Source organism: Myodes glareolus, unplaced genomic scaffold (assembly GCF_982192425.1).
Source record: "Myodes glareolus unplaced genomic scaffold, mMyoGla1.1 HAP1_SCAFFOLD_73, whole genome shotgun sequence".
In the NCBI taxonomy this organism is placed as follows: Eukaryota; Metazoa; Chordata; class Mammalia; order Rodentia; family Cricetidae; genus Myodes; species Myodes glareolus.
The window spans coordinates 144,888-162,676 of record NW_028263237.1 but is presented as its reverse complement, the minus strand read 5'-3'; positions in this window follow the sequence as shown (position 1 = coordinate 162,676).

Genomic DNA, 17,789 nt, shown 5'->3' with positions numbered 1-17,789 from the left:
TCACTTTCTAAATGCTGTACTTTCAGAGAAAATCACTTTCCTTTGAAACTGCATTAAGCTACTTACAAGCATTCACCAGCAACACACATGAGTTTCTCTGAAAGAGAAGCAGTCTGTTCCAACACTTCAATTCACTGTGCGAAGTGAATGGAGTATTGCTTCACTTTCTAAATGCTGTACTTTCAGAGAAAATCACTCTTCTTTGAAAGTGCCTTAAGCTACTTACAAGCATTCACCAGCAACTCACATACATTTCTCTGAAAGAGAAGCAGTCTGTTCCAACACTTCAATTTACTGGGCGAAGTGAATGTGTTGTTGTTTCACTTTCTAAATGCTGTACTTTCAGAGAAAATCACTTTCCTTTGAAACTGCCTTAAGCTACTTACAAGCATTCACCAGCAACTCACATACATTTCTCTGAAAGAGAAGCAGTCTGTTCCCACATTTCAATTCACTGTGCGAAGTGAATGGAGTGTTGATTCACTTTCTAGATGCTATACTTTCAGAGAAAATCACTTTCCTTTGAAACTGCCTTAATCTACTTACAAGCATTCACCAGCAACTCACTTGAGTTTCCCTGAAAGAGAAGCAGTCTGTTCCAACACTTCAATTCACTGTGCGTAGTGAATGGAGGGTTACTTCACTTTCTAAATGCTGTACTTTCAGAGAAAATCACTTTCCTTTGAAACTGCCTTAAGCTACTTACAAGCATTCACTAGCAACTCACATGAGTTTCTCTGAAAGAGAAGCAGTCTGTTCCAACACTTCAATTCACTGTGTGAAGTGAATGTGTTGTTGTTTCACTTTCTAAATGCTGTACTTTCAGAGAAAATCACTCTTCTTTGAAAGTACCTTAAGCTACTTACAAGCATTCACCAGCAACTCACATATATTTCTCTGAAAGAAAAGCAGTCTGTTCCAACACTTCAATTCACTGTGTGAAGTGAATGTGTTGTTGTTTCACTTTCTAAATGCTGTACTTTCAGAGAAATTCACATTCCTTTGAAACTGCCTTAAGCTACTTACAAGCATTCACCAGCAACTCACAAACATTTCTCTCAAAGAGAAGCAGTCTGTTCCCACACTTCAATTCACGGTGCGAAGTGAATGGAGTGTTGATTCACTTTCTAGATGCTGTACTTTCAGAGAAAAGCACTTTCTTTGAAAGTGCCTTAAGCTACTTACAAGCATTCACCAGCAACTCACATGAGTTTCTCAAAGAGAAGCTGTCTGTTCCAACACTTCAATTCACAGTGCAAAGAGAATGGAGTGTTGCTTCACTTTCTAAATGCTGTACTTTCAGAGAAAATCACTTTCCTTAGATACTGCCTTAAACTACTTACAAGCATTCACCAGCAACTCACATGAGTTTCTCTGAAAGAGAAGCAGTCTTTTCCAACTCTTCAATTCACTGTGCGAAGTGAATGGAGTGGTGCGTCACTTTCTAAATGCTGTACTTTCAGAGAAAATCACTTTCCTTTCAAAGAACATTAAGCTACTTACAAGCATTCACCAGCAACTCACATGAGTTTCTCTGAAAGAGAAGCAGTGTGTTCCTACACTTCAATTCATTGTGCGAAGTGAATGTGTTGTTTCACTTTCTAAATGCTATACTTTCAGAGAAAATCACTTTCCTTTGAAACTGCCTTAAGCTACTTACAAGCATTCACCAGGAACTCACATACATTTCTCTGAAAGAGAAGCAGTCTGTTCCAACACTTCAATTCACTGTGCAAAGTGAATGGAGTGTTGCGTCACTTTCTAAATGCTGTACTTTCAGAGAAAATCACTGTCCTTTGAAACTGCCTTAAGCTACTTACAAGCATTCACCAGCAACACACATGAGTTTCTCTGAAAGAGAAGCAGTCTGTTCCAACACTTCAATTCACTGTGCGAAGTGAATGTGTTGTTGTTTCACTTTCTAAATGCTGTACTTTCAGAGAAAATCACTTTCCTTAGATACTGCCTTAAACTACTTACAAGCATTCACCAGCATCTCACATGCATTTCTCTGAAAGAGAAGCAGTCTGTTCCAACACTTCAATTCACTGTGCGAAGTCAATGGAGTGTTACTTCACTTTCTAAATACTGTAGTTACAGAGAAAATCATTTTTCTTTGATTGTGCCTTAAGTTACTTACAAGCGGTCACAAGAAATTCACATGCGTTTCTCTGAAAGAGAAGCAGTCTGTTCCAACACTTCAATTCACTGTGCGAAGTGAATGGAGTGTTACTTCACTTTCTAAATGCTGTACTTTCAGAGAAAATCACTTTCCTTTGAAACTGCCTTAAGATACTTACAAGCATTCACAAGAAACTAACATGCGTTTCTCTGAAAGAGAAGCAGTCTGTTCCAACACATCAATTCACTGTGTGAAGTGAATGGTTGTTGATTCCCTTTCTACATGCTGTACTTTCAGAGAAAATAACTTTTCTTTCATAGCACCTTAAGCTACTTACAAGCATTCACCAGGAACTCACATGAGTTTCTCTGAAAGAGAAGTAGTCTGTTCCAACACTTCAATTCACTGTGCGAAATGACTGGAGTGTTACTTCACTTTCTATATGCTGTACTTTCAGAGAAAATCACTTTCCTTTGATACTGCCTTAAGCTACTTACATGCGTTCACAAGAAACTCACATGCGTTTCTCTGAAAGAGAAGCAGTCTGTTCCAACACTTCAATTCACAGTGCGAAGTGAATGGAGTGTTGCTTCATTATCTAAATGCTGTACTTTCAGAGAAAATCACTTTCCTTTGAAAGTTCTTTAAGCTACCTGCAAGCATTCACCAGCAACTCACATGAGTTTCTCTGAAAGAGATGCAGTCTGTTCCAACACTTCAATTCAGAGTGCAAAGTGAATGGAGTGTTGCTTCACTTTCTAAATGCTGTACTTTCAGAGAAAATCATTTTTCTTTGAAATAGCCTTAAACTACTTACAAGCATTCACCAACAACTCACATGAGTTTCTCTGAAAGAGAAGCAGTCTGTTCCAACTCCTAAATTCACTGTGCGAAGAGAATGGAGTGTTGCGTCACTTTTTTAATGCTATACTTTCAGAGAAAATCTCTTTCCTTTCAAAGTCCCTTAAGCTACTTACAAGCATTCACCAGCAATTCACATGAGTTTCTCTGAAAGAGAAGCAGTCTGTTCCAACACTTCAATTCATTGTGCGAAGTGAATGTGTTGTTGTTTCACTTTCTAAACGCTGTACGTTCAGAGAAAAACACTTTCCTTTGAAACTGCCTTAAGCTACTTACAAGCATTCACCAGCAACTCACATACATTTGTCTGATAGAGAAGCAGTCTGTTCCAACACTTCATTACACTGTGCGAAGTGAATGGAGTGTTGCTTCACTTTCTAAATGCTGTAATTTCAGAGAAAATCACTTTCCTTTGAAACTGTCTTAAGCTACTTTCAAGCATTCACCAGCAACTCACATGAATTCCCTGAAAGAGAAGCAGTCTGTTCCAACAATTCAATTCACAGTGCAAAGTGAATGGAGTGTTGCTTCACTTTCTAAATGCTGTACTTTCAGAGAAAATCACTTTCCTTTGACACTGCCTTAAGCTACTTACAAGCATTCACCAGCAACTCACATTTGTTTCTCTGAAAGAGAAGCAGTCTGTTCCAACACTTCAATTCACTGTGGGAAGTGAATGGAGTGTTGCTTCACTTTCTAAATGCTGTCCTTTCAGATAAAATCACTTTCTTTGAAAGTGCCTTAAGCTACTTACAAGCATTCACCAGCAAATCACATGAGTTTCTCAGAAAGAGAGGCAGCCTATTCCAACACTTCAATTCACTGTGGGAAGTGAATGGAGTGTTGCTTCACTTTCTAAATGCTCTCCTTTTAGAGAAAATCACTTTTCTTTGAAAGTGCCTTAAGCTACTTACAAGCATTCACAAGAAACTCACATGCCTTTCTATGAAAAAGAAGCAGTCTGTTCCAACACTTCAATTCACTGTGCGAAGTGAATGGAGTGTTGCTTCACTTTCTAAATGCTCTCCTTTTAGAGAAAATCACTTTCCTTTGAAACAGCCTTAAACTACTTACAAGCATTCACCAGCAACTCACATGAGTTTCTCTGAAAGAGAAGCAGTCTGTTCCAACTCTTAAATTCACTGTGCGAAGACAATGGAGTGTTGCGTCACTTTTTAAATGCTGTACTTTCAGAGAAAATCTCTTTCCTTTCAAAATACCTTAAGCTACTTACAAGCATACACCAGCAATTCACATGAGTTTCTCTGAAAGAGAAGCAGTCTGTTCCAACTCTTCAATTCATTGTGCGAAGTGAATGTGTTGTTGTTTCACTTTCTAAATGCTGTACTTTCAGAGAAAAACACTTTCCTTTGAATGTGCCTTAAGTTACTTACAAGCATTCACAAGAAACTCACATGCGTTTCTCTGAAAGAGAAGCAGTCTGTTCCAACACCTCAATTCACTGTGCAAAGTGAGTGGAGTGTTACTTCACATTCTAAGAGCTGTACTTTCAGAAAAAATCACTTTCCTTTGAAACTGCCTTAAGCTACTTAAAAGCATTCACCAGGAACTCACATGAGTTTCTCTGAAAGAGAAGCAGTTTGTTCCAACACTTCAATTCACTGTGCGAAGTGACTGGAGTGTTACTTCATTTTCTAAATGCTGTACTTTCAGAGAAAATCACTTTCCTTTGATACTGCCTTAAGCTATTTACAAACGTTCAAAGAAACTCACATGCGTTTCTCTGAAAGAGAAGCAGTCTGTTCCAACACTTCAATTCACTGTGCAAAGTGAATGGATTGTTGCTTCACTTTGTAAATGCTGTAGTTACAGAGATAATCACTTTCTATTGAAACTGACTTAAGGTACTTACAAGCATTCACCAGCAAATCACATGCGTTTCTCTGAAAGAGAAGCATTCTTTTCCAACACTTCTATTCACTGTGCTAGGTGAAAGGAGTGTTGCTTTACTTTCTTAGTGCTGTACTTTCAGAGAAAATCACTTCCTTTTGAAACTGCCTTAAGCTACTTACAAGCATTCACCAGCAAATCGCATGCGTTTCTCTGAAAGAGAAGCAGTCTGTTCCAACACTTCAATTCACTGGGAAAAGTGAATGGAGTGTTGATTCACTTTCTAAATGCTGTATTTTCAGAGAAAATCACTTTCCTTTGAAAGTGCCTTAAGCTACTAAAAAGCCTTCACCAGCAACTCACATGAGTTTCTCTGAAAGAGAAGCAGTCTGTTCCAACATTTCAATTCAATGTGCAAGTGAATGGAGTGTTGATTCACTTTCTAAATGCTGTACTTTCAGAAAAAATCACTTTCCTTTGACACTGCCTTAAGCTACCTACAAGCATTCACCAGCATCTCACATGCATTTCTCTGAAAGAGAAGCAGTCTGTTCCAACACTTCAATTCACTGTGCGAAGTCAATGGAGTGTTACTTCACTTTCTAAATACTGTAGTTACAGAGAAAATCATTTTCCTTTGAATGTGCCTTAAGTTACTTACAAGCATTCACAAGAAACTCACATGCGTTTCTCTGAAAGAGAAGCAGTCTGTTCCAACACTTCAATTCACTGTGCAAAGTGAATGGAGTGTTACTTCACTTTCTAAATGCTGTACTTTCAGAGAAAATCACTTTCCTTTGAAACTGCCTTAAGATACTTACAAGCATTCACAGGAAACTAACATGAGTTTCTCTGAAAGAGAAGCAGTCTGTTCCAACACATCAATTCACTGTGTGAAGTGAATGGAATGTTGATTCACTTACTAAATGCTGTACTTTCAGAAAAAATCACTTTCCTTTGAATCTGCCTTAAGCTGCTTACAAGCATTCACCAGGAACTCACATGAGTTTCTCTGAAAGAGAAGCAGTCTGTTCCAACACTTCAATTCATTGTGCGAAGTGAATGTGTTGTTGTTTCACTTTCTAAATGCTGTACTTTCAGAGAAAAACACTTTCCTTTGAAACTGCCTTAAGCTACCTACAAGCATTCACCAGCAACTCACATACATTTGTCTGAAAGAGAAGCAGTCTGTTCCAACACTTCATTTCACTGTGCGAACTGAATGGAGTGTTGCTTAACTTTCTAAATGCTGTACTTTCAGAGAAAATCACTTTCCTTTGAAACCGTCTTAGGCTACTTTCAAGCATTAACCAGCAACTCACATGACTCTCCCTGAAAGAGAAGCAGTCTGTTCCAACACTTCAATTTACTGTGCGAACTGAATGGAGTGTTGCTTAACTTTCTAAATGCTGTACTTTCAGAGAAAATCACTTTCCTTTGAAACTGCCTTAAGCTACTTACAAGCATTCACCAACAACTCACATACATTTCTCTGAAAGAGAAGCAGTTTGTTCCAACACTTCAATTCACTCTGCGAAGTGAATGGAGGGTTGCTTCACTTTCAAAATGCTGTACTTTCAGAGAATATCACTTTTTTTTGAAACTGCCTTAAGCTACCTACAAGCATTCAACAGCAACTCACATGCATTTCTCTGAAAGAGAAGCAGTCTGTTCCAACACTTCATTTCACTGTGCGAACTGAATGGAGTGTTGCTTAACTTTCTAAATGCTGTACTTTCAGAGAAAATCACTTTCCTTTGAAACTGTCTTAGGCTACTTTCAAGCATGCACCAGGAGCTCACATGAGTTTCTCTGAAAGAGAAGCAGTCTGTTCCAACACTTCAATTCACTGTGCGTAATGAATGAAGTGTTGCTTCACTTTCTAAATGCTGTACTTTCAGAGAAAATCACTTTCCTTTGAAACTGCCTTAAGCTACTTATAAGTATTCATCAGCAACTCACATGAGTTTCTCTGAAAGAGAAGCAGTCTGTTCCAACACTTCAATTCACTGTGCAAAATGAATGGAGTGTTGCTTCACTTTCTAAATGCTGTACTTTCAGAGAAAATCACTTTCCTTTGAAACTGCCTTACGCTACTTACAAGCATTTACCAGCAACTCACATGAGTTTCTCTGAAAGTGAAGCAGTCTGTTCCAACACTTCGATTCACTGTGCGAAGTGAATGTGTTGTTGTTTCACTTTCTAAATGCTGTACTTTCAGAGAAAATCTCTTTCCTTTGAAAGTGCCATAGGCTACGTACAAGCATTCACCAGCAACTCACAAGAATTTATCTGAAAGAGAAGCAGTCTGTTCCAACAATACAATTCACTGTGCGAAGTGAATGGAGTGATGCTTCACTTTCTAAATGCTGTACTATCAGAGAAAATCACTTTCCTTTCAAGTACCTTACGTTACTTACAAGCATTCACCAGCAACTGACATGAGTTTCTCCTAAAGGGAAGCAGTCTGTTCCAACACTTCATTTCACTGTCCAAAGTGAATGGAGTCTCACTTCACTTTCGAAATGCTGTAGTTACAGAGAAAAACACTTTCCTTTGAAAGTGCCTTAAGGTACTTACAAGCTTTCACCAGCAACACACATGCATTTCTCTGAAAGACAAGCAGTCTGTTCCAACACTTCAATCCACTGTGCGAAATGAATGGAGTGTTGCTTCACTTTGTAAAGGCTGTACTTTCAGAGAAAATCACTTTCCTTTGAAACTGCCTTAAGCTACTTACAAGCATTCACCAGAAACTCACATGCGTTTCTCTGAAAGAGAAGCAGTCTGTTCCAACACCTCAATTCACTGTGCAAAGTGAATGGAGTGTTACTTCACATTCTAAGAGCTGTACTTTCAGAAAAAATCACTTTCCTTTGAAACTGCCTTAAGCTACTTAAAAGCATTCACCAGGAACTCACATGAGTTTCTCTGAAAGAGAAGCAGTTTGTTCCAACACTTCAATTCACTGTGCGAAGTGACTGGAGTGTTACTTCATTTTCTAAATGCTGTACTTTCAGAGAAAATCACTTTCCTTTGATACTGCCTTAAGCTATTTACAAACGTTCACAAGAAACTCACATGCGTTTCTCTGAAAGAGAAGCAGTCTGTTCCAACACTTCAATTCACTGTGCAAAGTGAATGGATTGTTGCTTCACTTTGTAAATGCTGTAGTTACAGAGATAATCACTTTCTATTGAAACTGACTTAAGGTACTTACAAGCATTCACCAGCAAATCACATGCGTTTCTCTGAAAGAGAAGCATTCTTTTCCAACACTTCTATTCACTGTGCTAGGTGAATGGAGTGTTGCTTTACTTTCTTAGTGCTGTACTTTCAGAGAAAATCACTTCCTTTTGAAACTGCCTTAAGCTACTTACAAGCATTCACCAGCAAATCGCATGCGTTTCTCTGAAAGAGAAGCAGTCTGTTCCAACACTTCAATTCACTGGGAAAAGTGAATGGAGTGTTGATTCACTTTCTAAATGCTGTATTGTCAGAGAAAATCACTTTCCTTTGAAAGTGCCTTAAGCTACTAAAAAGCCTTCACCAGCAACTCACATGAGTTTCTCTGAAAGAGAAGCAGTCTGTTCCAACATTTCAATTCAATGTGCAAGTGAATGGAGTGTTGATTCACTTTCTAAATGCTGTACTTTCAGAAAAAATCACTTTCCTTTGACACTGCCTTAAGCTACCTACAAGCATTCACCAGCATCTCACATGCATTTCTCTGAAAGAGAAGCAGTCTGTTCCAACACTTCAATTCACTGTGCGAAGTCAATGGAGTGTTACTTCACTTTCTAAATACTGTAGTTACAGAGAAAATCATTTTCCTTTGAATGTGCCTTAAGTTACTTACAAGCATTCACAAGAAACTCACATGCGTTTCTCTGAAAGAGAAGCAGTCTGTTCCAACACTTCAATTCACTGTGCAAAGTGAATGGAGTGTTACTTCACTTTCTAAATGCTGTACTTTCAGAGAAAATCACTTTCCTTTGAAACTGCCTTAAGATACTTACAAGCATTCACAGGAAACTAACATGAGTTTCTCTGAAAGAGAAGCAGTCTGTTCCAACACATCAATTCACTGTGTGAAGTGAATGGAATGTTGATTCACTTACTAAATGCTGTACTTTCAGAAAAAATCACTTTCCTTTGAATCTGCCTTAAGCTGCTTACAAGCATTCACCAGGAACTCACATGAGTTTCTCTGAAAGAGAAGCAGTCTGTTCCAACACTTCAATTCATTGTGCGAAGTGAATGTGTTGTTGTTTCACTTTCTAAATGCTGTACTTTCAGAGAAAAACACTTTCCTTTGAAACTGCCTTAAGCTACTTACAAGCATTCACCAGCAACTCACATACATTTGTCTGAAAGAGAAGCAGTCTGTTCCAACACTTCATTTCACTGTGCGAACTGAATCGAGTGTTGCTTAACTTTCTAAATGCTGTACTTTCAGAGAAAATCACTTTCCTTTGAAACCGTCTTAGGCTACTTTCAAGCATTAACCAGCAACTCACATGACTCTCCCTGAAAGAGAAGCAGTCTGTTCCAACACTTCAATTTACTGTGCGAACTGAATGGAGTGTTGCTTAACTTTCTAAATGCTGTACTTTCAGAGAAAATCACTTTCCTTTGAAACTGCCTTAAGCTACTTACAAGCATTCACCAACAACTCACATACATTTCTCTGAAAGAGAAGCAGTTTGTTCCAACACTTCAATTCACTCTGCGAAGTGAATGGAGGGTTGCTTCACTTTCAAAATGCTGTACTTTCAGAGAATATCACTTTTTTTTGAAACTGCCTTAAGCTACCTACAAGCATTCAACAGCAACTCACATGCATTTCTCTGAAAGAGAAGCAGTCTGTTCCAACACTTCATTTCACTGTGCGAACTGAATGGAGTTTTGCTTAACTTTCTAAATGCTGTACTTTCAGAGAAAATCACTTTCCTTTGAAACTGTCTTAGGCTACTTTCAAGCATGCACCAGGAGCTCACATGAGTTTCTCTGAAAGAGAAGCAGTCTGTTCCAACACTTCAATTCACTGTGCGTAATGAATGAAGTGTTGCTTCACTTTCTAAATGCTGTACTTTCAGAGAAAATCACTTTCCTTTGAAACTGCCTTAAGCTACTTATAAGTATTCATCAGCAACTCACATGAGTTTCTCTGAAAGAGAAGCAGTCTGTTCCAACACTTCAATTCACTGTGCGAAGTGAATGGAGTGTTGCTTCACTTTTTAAATGCTGTACTTTCAGAGAAAATCACTTTCCCTTGAAAGTGCCTTAAGCTACTTACAAACATTCACCAGCAACTCACATGAGTTTCTCTGAAAGAGAAGGAGTCTGTTCCAACATTTCAATTCACTGTGCGAAGTGAATGTGCTGTTGTTTCACTTTCTAAATGCTGTATTTTCAGAGAAAATCACTTTCCTTTGATACTGCCTTAAGCTACTTACAAGCATTCACAAGAAACTCACATGCGTTTCTCTGAAAGAGAAGCAGTCTGTTCCAACACTTCAATTCACTGTGCGAAGTGAATGGAGTGTTACTTCACTTTCTAAATGCTTTACTTTCAGAGAAAATCACTTTCCTTTGAAACTGCCCTAAGCTACTTGCAAGCATTCACAAGAAACTCACATGTGTTTCTCTGAAGGAAAAGCAGTCTGTTCCAACACTTCAATTCACTGTGCGAAGTGAATGGAGTGTTGCTTCACTTTCTACATGCTGTACTTTCAGAGAAAATATCTTTCTTTGATAGCGCCTTAATCTACTTACAAGCATTCACCAGCAACTCACATGAGTTTCTCTGAAAGAGAGGCAGTCTGTTCCAACATTTCAATTCACTGTGCGAAGTGAATGTGTTGTTGTTTCACTTTCTAAATGCTGTATTTTCAGAAAAAATCACTTTCCTTTGATACTGCCTTAAGCTACTTACAAGCATTCACAAGAAACTCACATGCGTTTCTCTGAAAGAGAAGCAGTCTGTTCCAACACTTCAATTCACTGTGCGAAGAGAATGGAGTGTTGCTTCACTTTCTGAATGCTGTATTTTCAGAGAAAATCACATTCCTTTGAAACTGCCTTAAGCTAATTACAAGCATTCACCAGTAACTCACATGCATTTCTGTGAAAGAGAAGCAATCTGTTCCAACACTTCAATTCACTGTGCGAAGTGAATGGAGTGTTGCTTCAATTTCTAAATGCTGTACTTTCAGAAAAAAGCACTTTCCTTTGAAAGTGCCTTAAGCTACTTACAAGCATTCACCAGTAACTCACATGAGTTTCTCTGAAAGAAAAGCAGTCTGTTCCTACACTTCAATTCACTGTGCAAAGTGAATGGAGTGTTGATTCACTTTCTAAAGGATGTACTTTCAGAAAAAATCACTTTCCTTTGACACTGCCTTAAGCTACATACAAGCATTCAACAGCATCTCACATGCATTTCTCTGAAAGAGAAGCAGTGTGTTCCAACACTTCAATTCACTGTGAGAAGTCAATAGAGTATTACTTCACTTTCTAAATGCTGTAGTTACAGAGAAAATCACTTTCCTTTGAATGTGCCTTAAGTTACTTACAAGCATTCACAAGAAACTCACATGCGTTTCTCTGAAAGAGAAGCAGTCTGTTCCAACACTCCAATTCACTGTGCGAAGTGAATGGAGTGTTACTTAACTTTCTAAATGCTGTACTTTCAGAGAAAATCACTTTCCTTTGAAACTGCCTTAAGCTACTTACAAGCATTCACAAGAAACTCACATGCGTTTCTCTGAAAGAGAAGCAGTCTGTTCCAACACTTCAATTCACTGTGAGAAGTGAATAGAGTGTTGCTTCACTTTCTAAATGCTGTACTTTCAGAGAAAATCACTTTCCTTTGAAACTGCCTTAAGCTACTTACAAGCATTCACAAGAAACTCACATGTGTTTCTCTGAAAGAAAAGCGGTCTGTTCCAACACTTCAATTCACTGTGCGAAGTGAATGGAGTGTTGCTTCACTTTCGACATGCTGTACTTTCAGAGAAAATATCTTTCTTTGATAGCGCCTTAATCTACTTACAAGCATTCACCAGCAACTCACATGAGTTTCTCTGAAAGAGAGGCAGTCTGTTCCAACACTTCAATTCACTGTGCGAAGTGACTGGAGTGTTACTTCATTTTCTAAATGATGTACTTTCAGAGAAAATCATTTTCCTTTGATATTGCCTTAAGCAACTTACAAGCATTCACAAGAAACTCACATGCGTTTCTCTGAAAGAGAAGCAGTCTGTTCCAACACTTCAATTCACTGTGCGAAGTGAATGGAGTGTTGCTTCACTTTCTAAATGCTGTACTTTCAGAGAAAATCACTTTCCTTTGAAAGTGCCTTAAGCTACTTACAAGTATTCACCAGCAACTCACATGAGTTTCTCTGAAAGAGAAGCAGTCTGTTCCAACACTTCAATTCACAGTGCAAAGTGAATGGAGTGTTGCTTCACTTTCTAAATGCTGTACTTCAGAGAAAATCACTTTCCTTTGAAACTGCCTTAAGCTACTTACAAGCATTCACCAGCAACTCACATGAGTTTCTCTGAAAGATTAGCAGTCTGTTCCAACACTTCACTTCACTGTTCGAGGTGAATGGAGTGTTGCTTCACTTTTAAATGCTGTACTTTCAGAGAAAATCACTTTCCTTTGAAAGTGCCTTAAGCTACTTACAAACATTCACCAGCAACTCACATGAGTTTCTCTGAAAGAGAAGGAGTCTGTTCCAACATTTCCATTCACTGTGCGAAGTGAATGTGTTGTTGTTTCACTTTCTAAATGCTGTATTTTCAGAGAAAATCACTTTCCTTTGATACTGCCTTAAGCTACTTACACGCATTCACAAGAAACTCACATGCGTTTCTCTGAAAGAGAAGCAGTCTGTTCCAACAATTCAATTCACTGTGTGAAGTGAATGGAGTGTTGCTTCACTTTCTAAATGCTGTACTTTCAGAGAAAATCACTTTCCTTTGAAAGTGCCTTAAGCTACTTACAAGCATTCACCAACAACTCAAATGAGTTTCTTTGAAAGAGAAGCAGTCTGTCCCAACGCTTCAATTCACTGTGCGAAGTGAATGGAGTGTAGCTTCACTTTCGAAATGCTGTAGTTACAGAGATAATCACTTTCTTTGAAACTGCCTTAAGTTACATACAAGCATTCACCAGCAAATCACATGCGTGTCTCTGAAGGAGAAGCAGTCTGTTCCAACACTTCAATTCACTGTTCAAAGTGAATGGAGTGTTGCTTCACTTTCTAATTGCTGTACTTTCAGAGAAAATCACTTTCTTTGAAAGTGCCTTAAGCTACTTACAAGCATTCACCAGCAACTCACATGAGTTTCTCTGAAAGAGAAGCAGTCTGTTCCAACACTTCAATTCACTGTGCGAAGTGAATGTGTTGTTGTTTCACTTTCTAAATGCTGTACTTTCAGAGAAAATCACTTTCCTTTGAAAGTGCCTTAAGCTACTTACAAGCATTCACTAGCAACTCAGAATCATTTTTCTGAAAGAGAAGCTGTCTGTTCCAACACTTCAATTCAATGTGCGAAGTGAATGGAGTGTTGCTTCACTTTCAAAATGCTGTATTTTCAGAAAAAATCACATTCCTTTGAAACTGCCTTAAGCTAATTACAAGCATTCACCAGTAACTCACATGCATTTCTGTGAAAGAGAAGCAATCTGTTCCAACACTTCAATTCACTGTGCGAAGTGAATGGAGTGTTGCTTCACTTTCTAAATGCTGTACTTTCAGAAAAATGCACTTTCCTTTGAAAGTGCCTTAAGCTACATACAAGCATTCACCAGCAACTCACATGAGTTTCTCTGAAAGAAAAGCAGTCTGTTCCCACACTTCAATTCACTGTGCAAAGTGAATGGAGTGTTGATTCACTTTCTAAATGCTGTACTTTCAGAAAAAATCACTTTCCTTTGACACTGCCTTAAGCTACATACAAGCATTCAACAGCATCTCACATGCATTTCTCTGAAAGAGAAGCAGTCTGTTCCAACACTTCAATTCCCTGTGAGAAGTCAATAGAGTATTACTTCACTTTCTAAATGCTGTAGTTACAGAGAAAATCACTTTCCTTTGAATGTGCCTTAAGTTACTTACAAGCATTCACAAGAAACTCACATGCGTTTCTCTGAAAGAGAAGCAGTCTGTTCCAACACTTCAATTCACTGTGCGAAGCGAATGGAGTGTTACTTCACTTTCTAAATGCTGTACTTTCAGAGAAAATCACTTTCCTTTGAAACTGCCTTAAACTACTTACAAGCATTCACAAGAAACTCACATGCGTTTCTCTGAAAGATTAGCAGTCTGTTCCAATACTTCACTTCACTGTGCGAGGTGAATGGAGTGTTGCTTCACTTTTTAAATGCTGTACTTTCAGAGAAAATCACTTTCCTTTGAAAGTGCCTTAAGCTACTTACAAGCATTCACCAGAAACTCACATGAGTTTCTCTGATAGAGAAGCAGTCTGTTCCAACATTTCAATTCACTGTGCGAAGTGAATGTGTTGTTGTTTCACTTTCTAAACGCTGTACTTTCAGAGAAAATATCTTTCTTTGATAGCGCCTTAATCTACTTACAAGCATTCACCAGCAACTCACATGAGTTTCTCTGAAAGAGAGGCAGTCTGTTCCAACACTTTAATTCACTGTGCGAAGTGACTGGAGTGTTACTTCACTTTCTAAATGATGTACTTTCAGAGAAAATCATTTTCCTTTGATACTGCCTTAAGCAACTTACAAGCATTCACAAGAAACTCACATGCGTTTCTCTGAAAGAGAAGCAGTCTGTTCCAACACTTCAATTCACTGTGCGAAGTGAATGGAGTGTTGGTTCACTTTCTAAATGCTGTACTTTCAGAGAAAATCACTTTCCTTTGAAACTGCCTTAAGCTACTTACAAGTATTCACCAGCAACTCACATGAGTTTCTCTGAAAGAGAAGCAGTCTGTTCCAACACTTCAATTCACAGTGCAAAGTGAATGGAGTGTTGCTTCACTTTCTAAATGCTGTACTTCAGAGAAAATCACTTTCCTTTGAAACTGCCTTAAGCTACTTACAAGCATTCACCAGCAACTCACATGAGTTTCTCTGTACGATTAGCAGTCTGTTCCAACACTTCACTTAACTGTTCGAGGTGAATGGAGTGTTGCTTCACTTATTAAATGCTGTACTTTAAGAGAAAATCACTTTCCTTTGAAAGTGCCTTAAGCTACTTACAAACATTCACCAGCAACTCACATGAGTTTCTCTGAAAGAGAAGGAGTCTGCTCCAACATTTCCATTCACTGTGCGAAGTGAATGTGTTGTTGTTTCACTTTCTAAATGCTGTATTTTCAGAGAAAATCACTTTCCTTTGATACTGCCTTAAGCTACTTACACGCATTCACAAGAAACTCACATGCGTTTCTCTGAAAGAGAAGAAGTCTGTTCCAACACTTCAATTGACTGTGTGAAGTGAATGTAGTGTTGCTTCACTTTCTAAATGCTGTACTTTCAGAGAAAATCACTTTCCTTTGAAAGTGCCTTAAGCTACTTACAAGCATTCACCAACAACTCAAATGAGTTTCTTTGAAAGAGAAGCAGTCTGTCCCAACGTTCAATTCACTGTGCGAAGTGAATGGAGTGTAGCTTCACTTTCGCAATGCTGTAGTTACAGAGATAATCACTTTCTTTGAAACTGCCTTAAGTTACATACAAGCATTCACAAGCAAATCACATGCGTGTCTCTGAAGGAGAAGCAGTCTGTTCCAACACTTCAATTTACTGTTAAAAGTGAATGGAGTGTTGCTTCACTTTCTAATTGCTGTACTTTCAGAGAAAATCACTTTCTTTGAAAGTGCCTTAAGCTACTTACAAGCATTCACCAGCAACTCACATGAGTTTCTCTGAAAGAGAAGCAGTCTGTTCCAACACTTCAATTCACTGTGCGAAGTGAATGTGTTGTTGTTTCACTTTCTAAATGCTGTACTTTCAGAGAAAATCACTTTCCTTTGAAAGTGCCTTAAGCTACTTACAAGCATTCACGAGCAACTCAGAATCATTTTTCTGAAAGAGAAGCAGTCTGTTACAACACTTCAATTCAATGTGCGAAGTGAATGGAGTGTTGCTTCACTTTCAAAATTCTGTATTTTCAGAAAAAATCACATTCCTTTGAAACTGCCTTAAGCTAATTACAAGCATTCACCAGGAACTCACATGCATTTCTGTGAAAGAGAAGCAATCTGTTCCAACACTTCAATTCACTGTGCGAAGTGAATGGAGTGTTGCTTCACTTTCTAAATGCTGTACTTTCAGAAAAATGCACTTTCCTTTGAAAGTGCCTTAAGCGACATACAAGCATTCACCAGCAACTCACATGAGTTTCTCTGAAAGAATAGCAGTCTGTTCCCACACTTCAATTCACTGTGCAAAGTGAATGGAGTGTTGATTCACTTTCTAAATGCTGTACTTTCAGAAAAAATCACTTTCCTTTGACACTGCCTTAAGCTACATACAAGCATTCAACAGCATCTCACATGCATTTCTCTGAAAGAGAAGCAGTCTGTTCCAACACTTCAATTCCCTGTGAGAAGTCAATAGAGTATTACTTCACTTTCTAAATGCTGTAGTTACAGAGAAAATCACTTTCCTTTGAATGTGCCTTAAGTTACTTACAAGCATTCACAAGAAACTCACATGCGTTTCTCTGAAAGAGAAGCAGTCTGTTCCAACACTTCAATTCACTGTACGAAGTGAATGGAGTGTTACTTCACTTTCTAAATGCTGTACTTTCAGAGAAAATCACTTTCCTTTGAAACTGCCTTAAGCTACTTACAAGCATTCACAAGAAACTCACATGCGTTTCTCTGAAAGATTACCAGTCTGTTCCAACACTTCACTTCACTGTGCGAGGTGAATGGAGTGTTGCTTCACATTTTAAATGCTGTACTTTCAGAGAAAATCACTTTCCTTTGAAAGTGCCTTAAGCTACTTACAAACATTCACCAGAAACTCACATGAGTTTCTCTGAAAGGGAAGCAGTCTGTTCCAACATTTCAATTCACTGTGCGAAGTGAATGTGTTGTTGTTTCACTTTCTAAATGCTGTATTTTCAGAGAAAATCACTTTCCTTTGATACTGCCTTAAGCTACTTACAAGCATTCACAAGAAACTCAAATGCGTTTCTCTGAAAGAGAAGCAGTCTGTTCCAACACTTCAATTCACTGTGCGAAGTGAATGGAGTGTTGCTTCACTTTCTAAATGCTGTACTTTCAGAGAAAATCACTTTCCTTTGAAAGTGCATTAAGCTACTTACAAGCATTCACCAGCAACTCACATGAGTTTCTCTGAAAGAGAAGCAGTCTGTTCCAACACTTCAATTCACTGTGCGAAGTGAATGGAGTGTTGCTTCACTTTCAAAATGGTGTATTTTCAGAGAAAATAACTTTCCTTTGAAACTGCCTTAAGGTAATTACAAGCATTCACCAGCAACTCACATGAGTTTCTCTGAAAGAGAGGCAGTCTGTTCCAACACTTCAATTCACTGTGAGAAGTGACTGGAGTGTTTCTTCACTTTCTAAATGCTGTACTTTCAGAGAAAATCACTTTCCTTTGACACTGCCTTAAGCTACTTGCAAGCATTCACAAGAAACTCTCATGTGTTTCTCTGAAAGAGAAGCAGTCTGTTCCAACACTTCAATTCACTGTGCGAAGTGAATGTGTTGTTGTTTCACTTTCTAAATGCTGTACTTTCAGAGAAAATCACTTTCCATTGAAACTGCCTTAAGCTACTTACAAGCATTCACCAGCAACTCACATACATTTCTCTGAAAGAGAAGCAGTCTGTTCCAACACTTCAATTCACTGTGCCAAGTGAATAGAGTGTTGCTTCACTTTCTAAATGCTGTACTTTCAGAGAAAATCACTTTCCTTTGAAACTGCC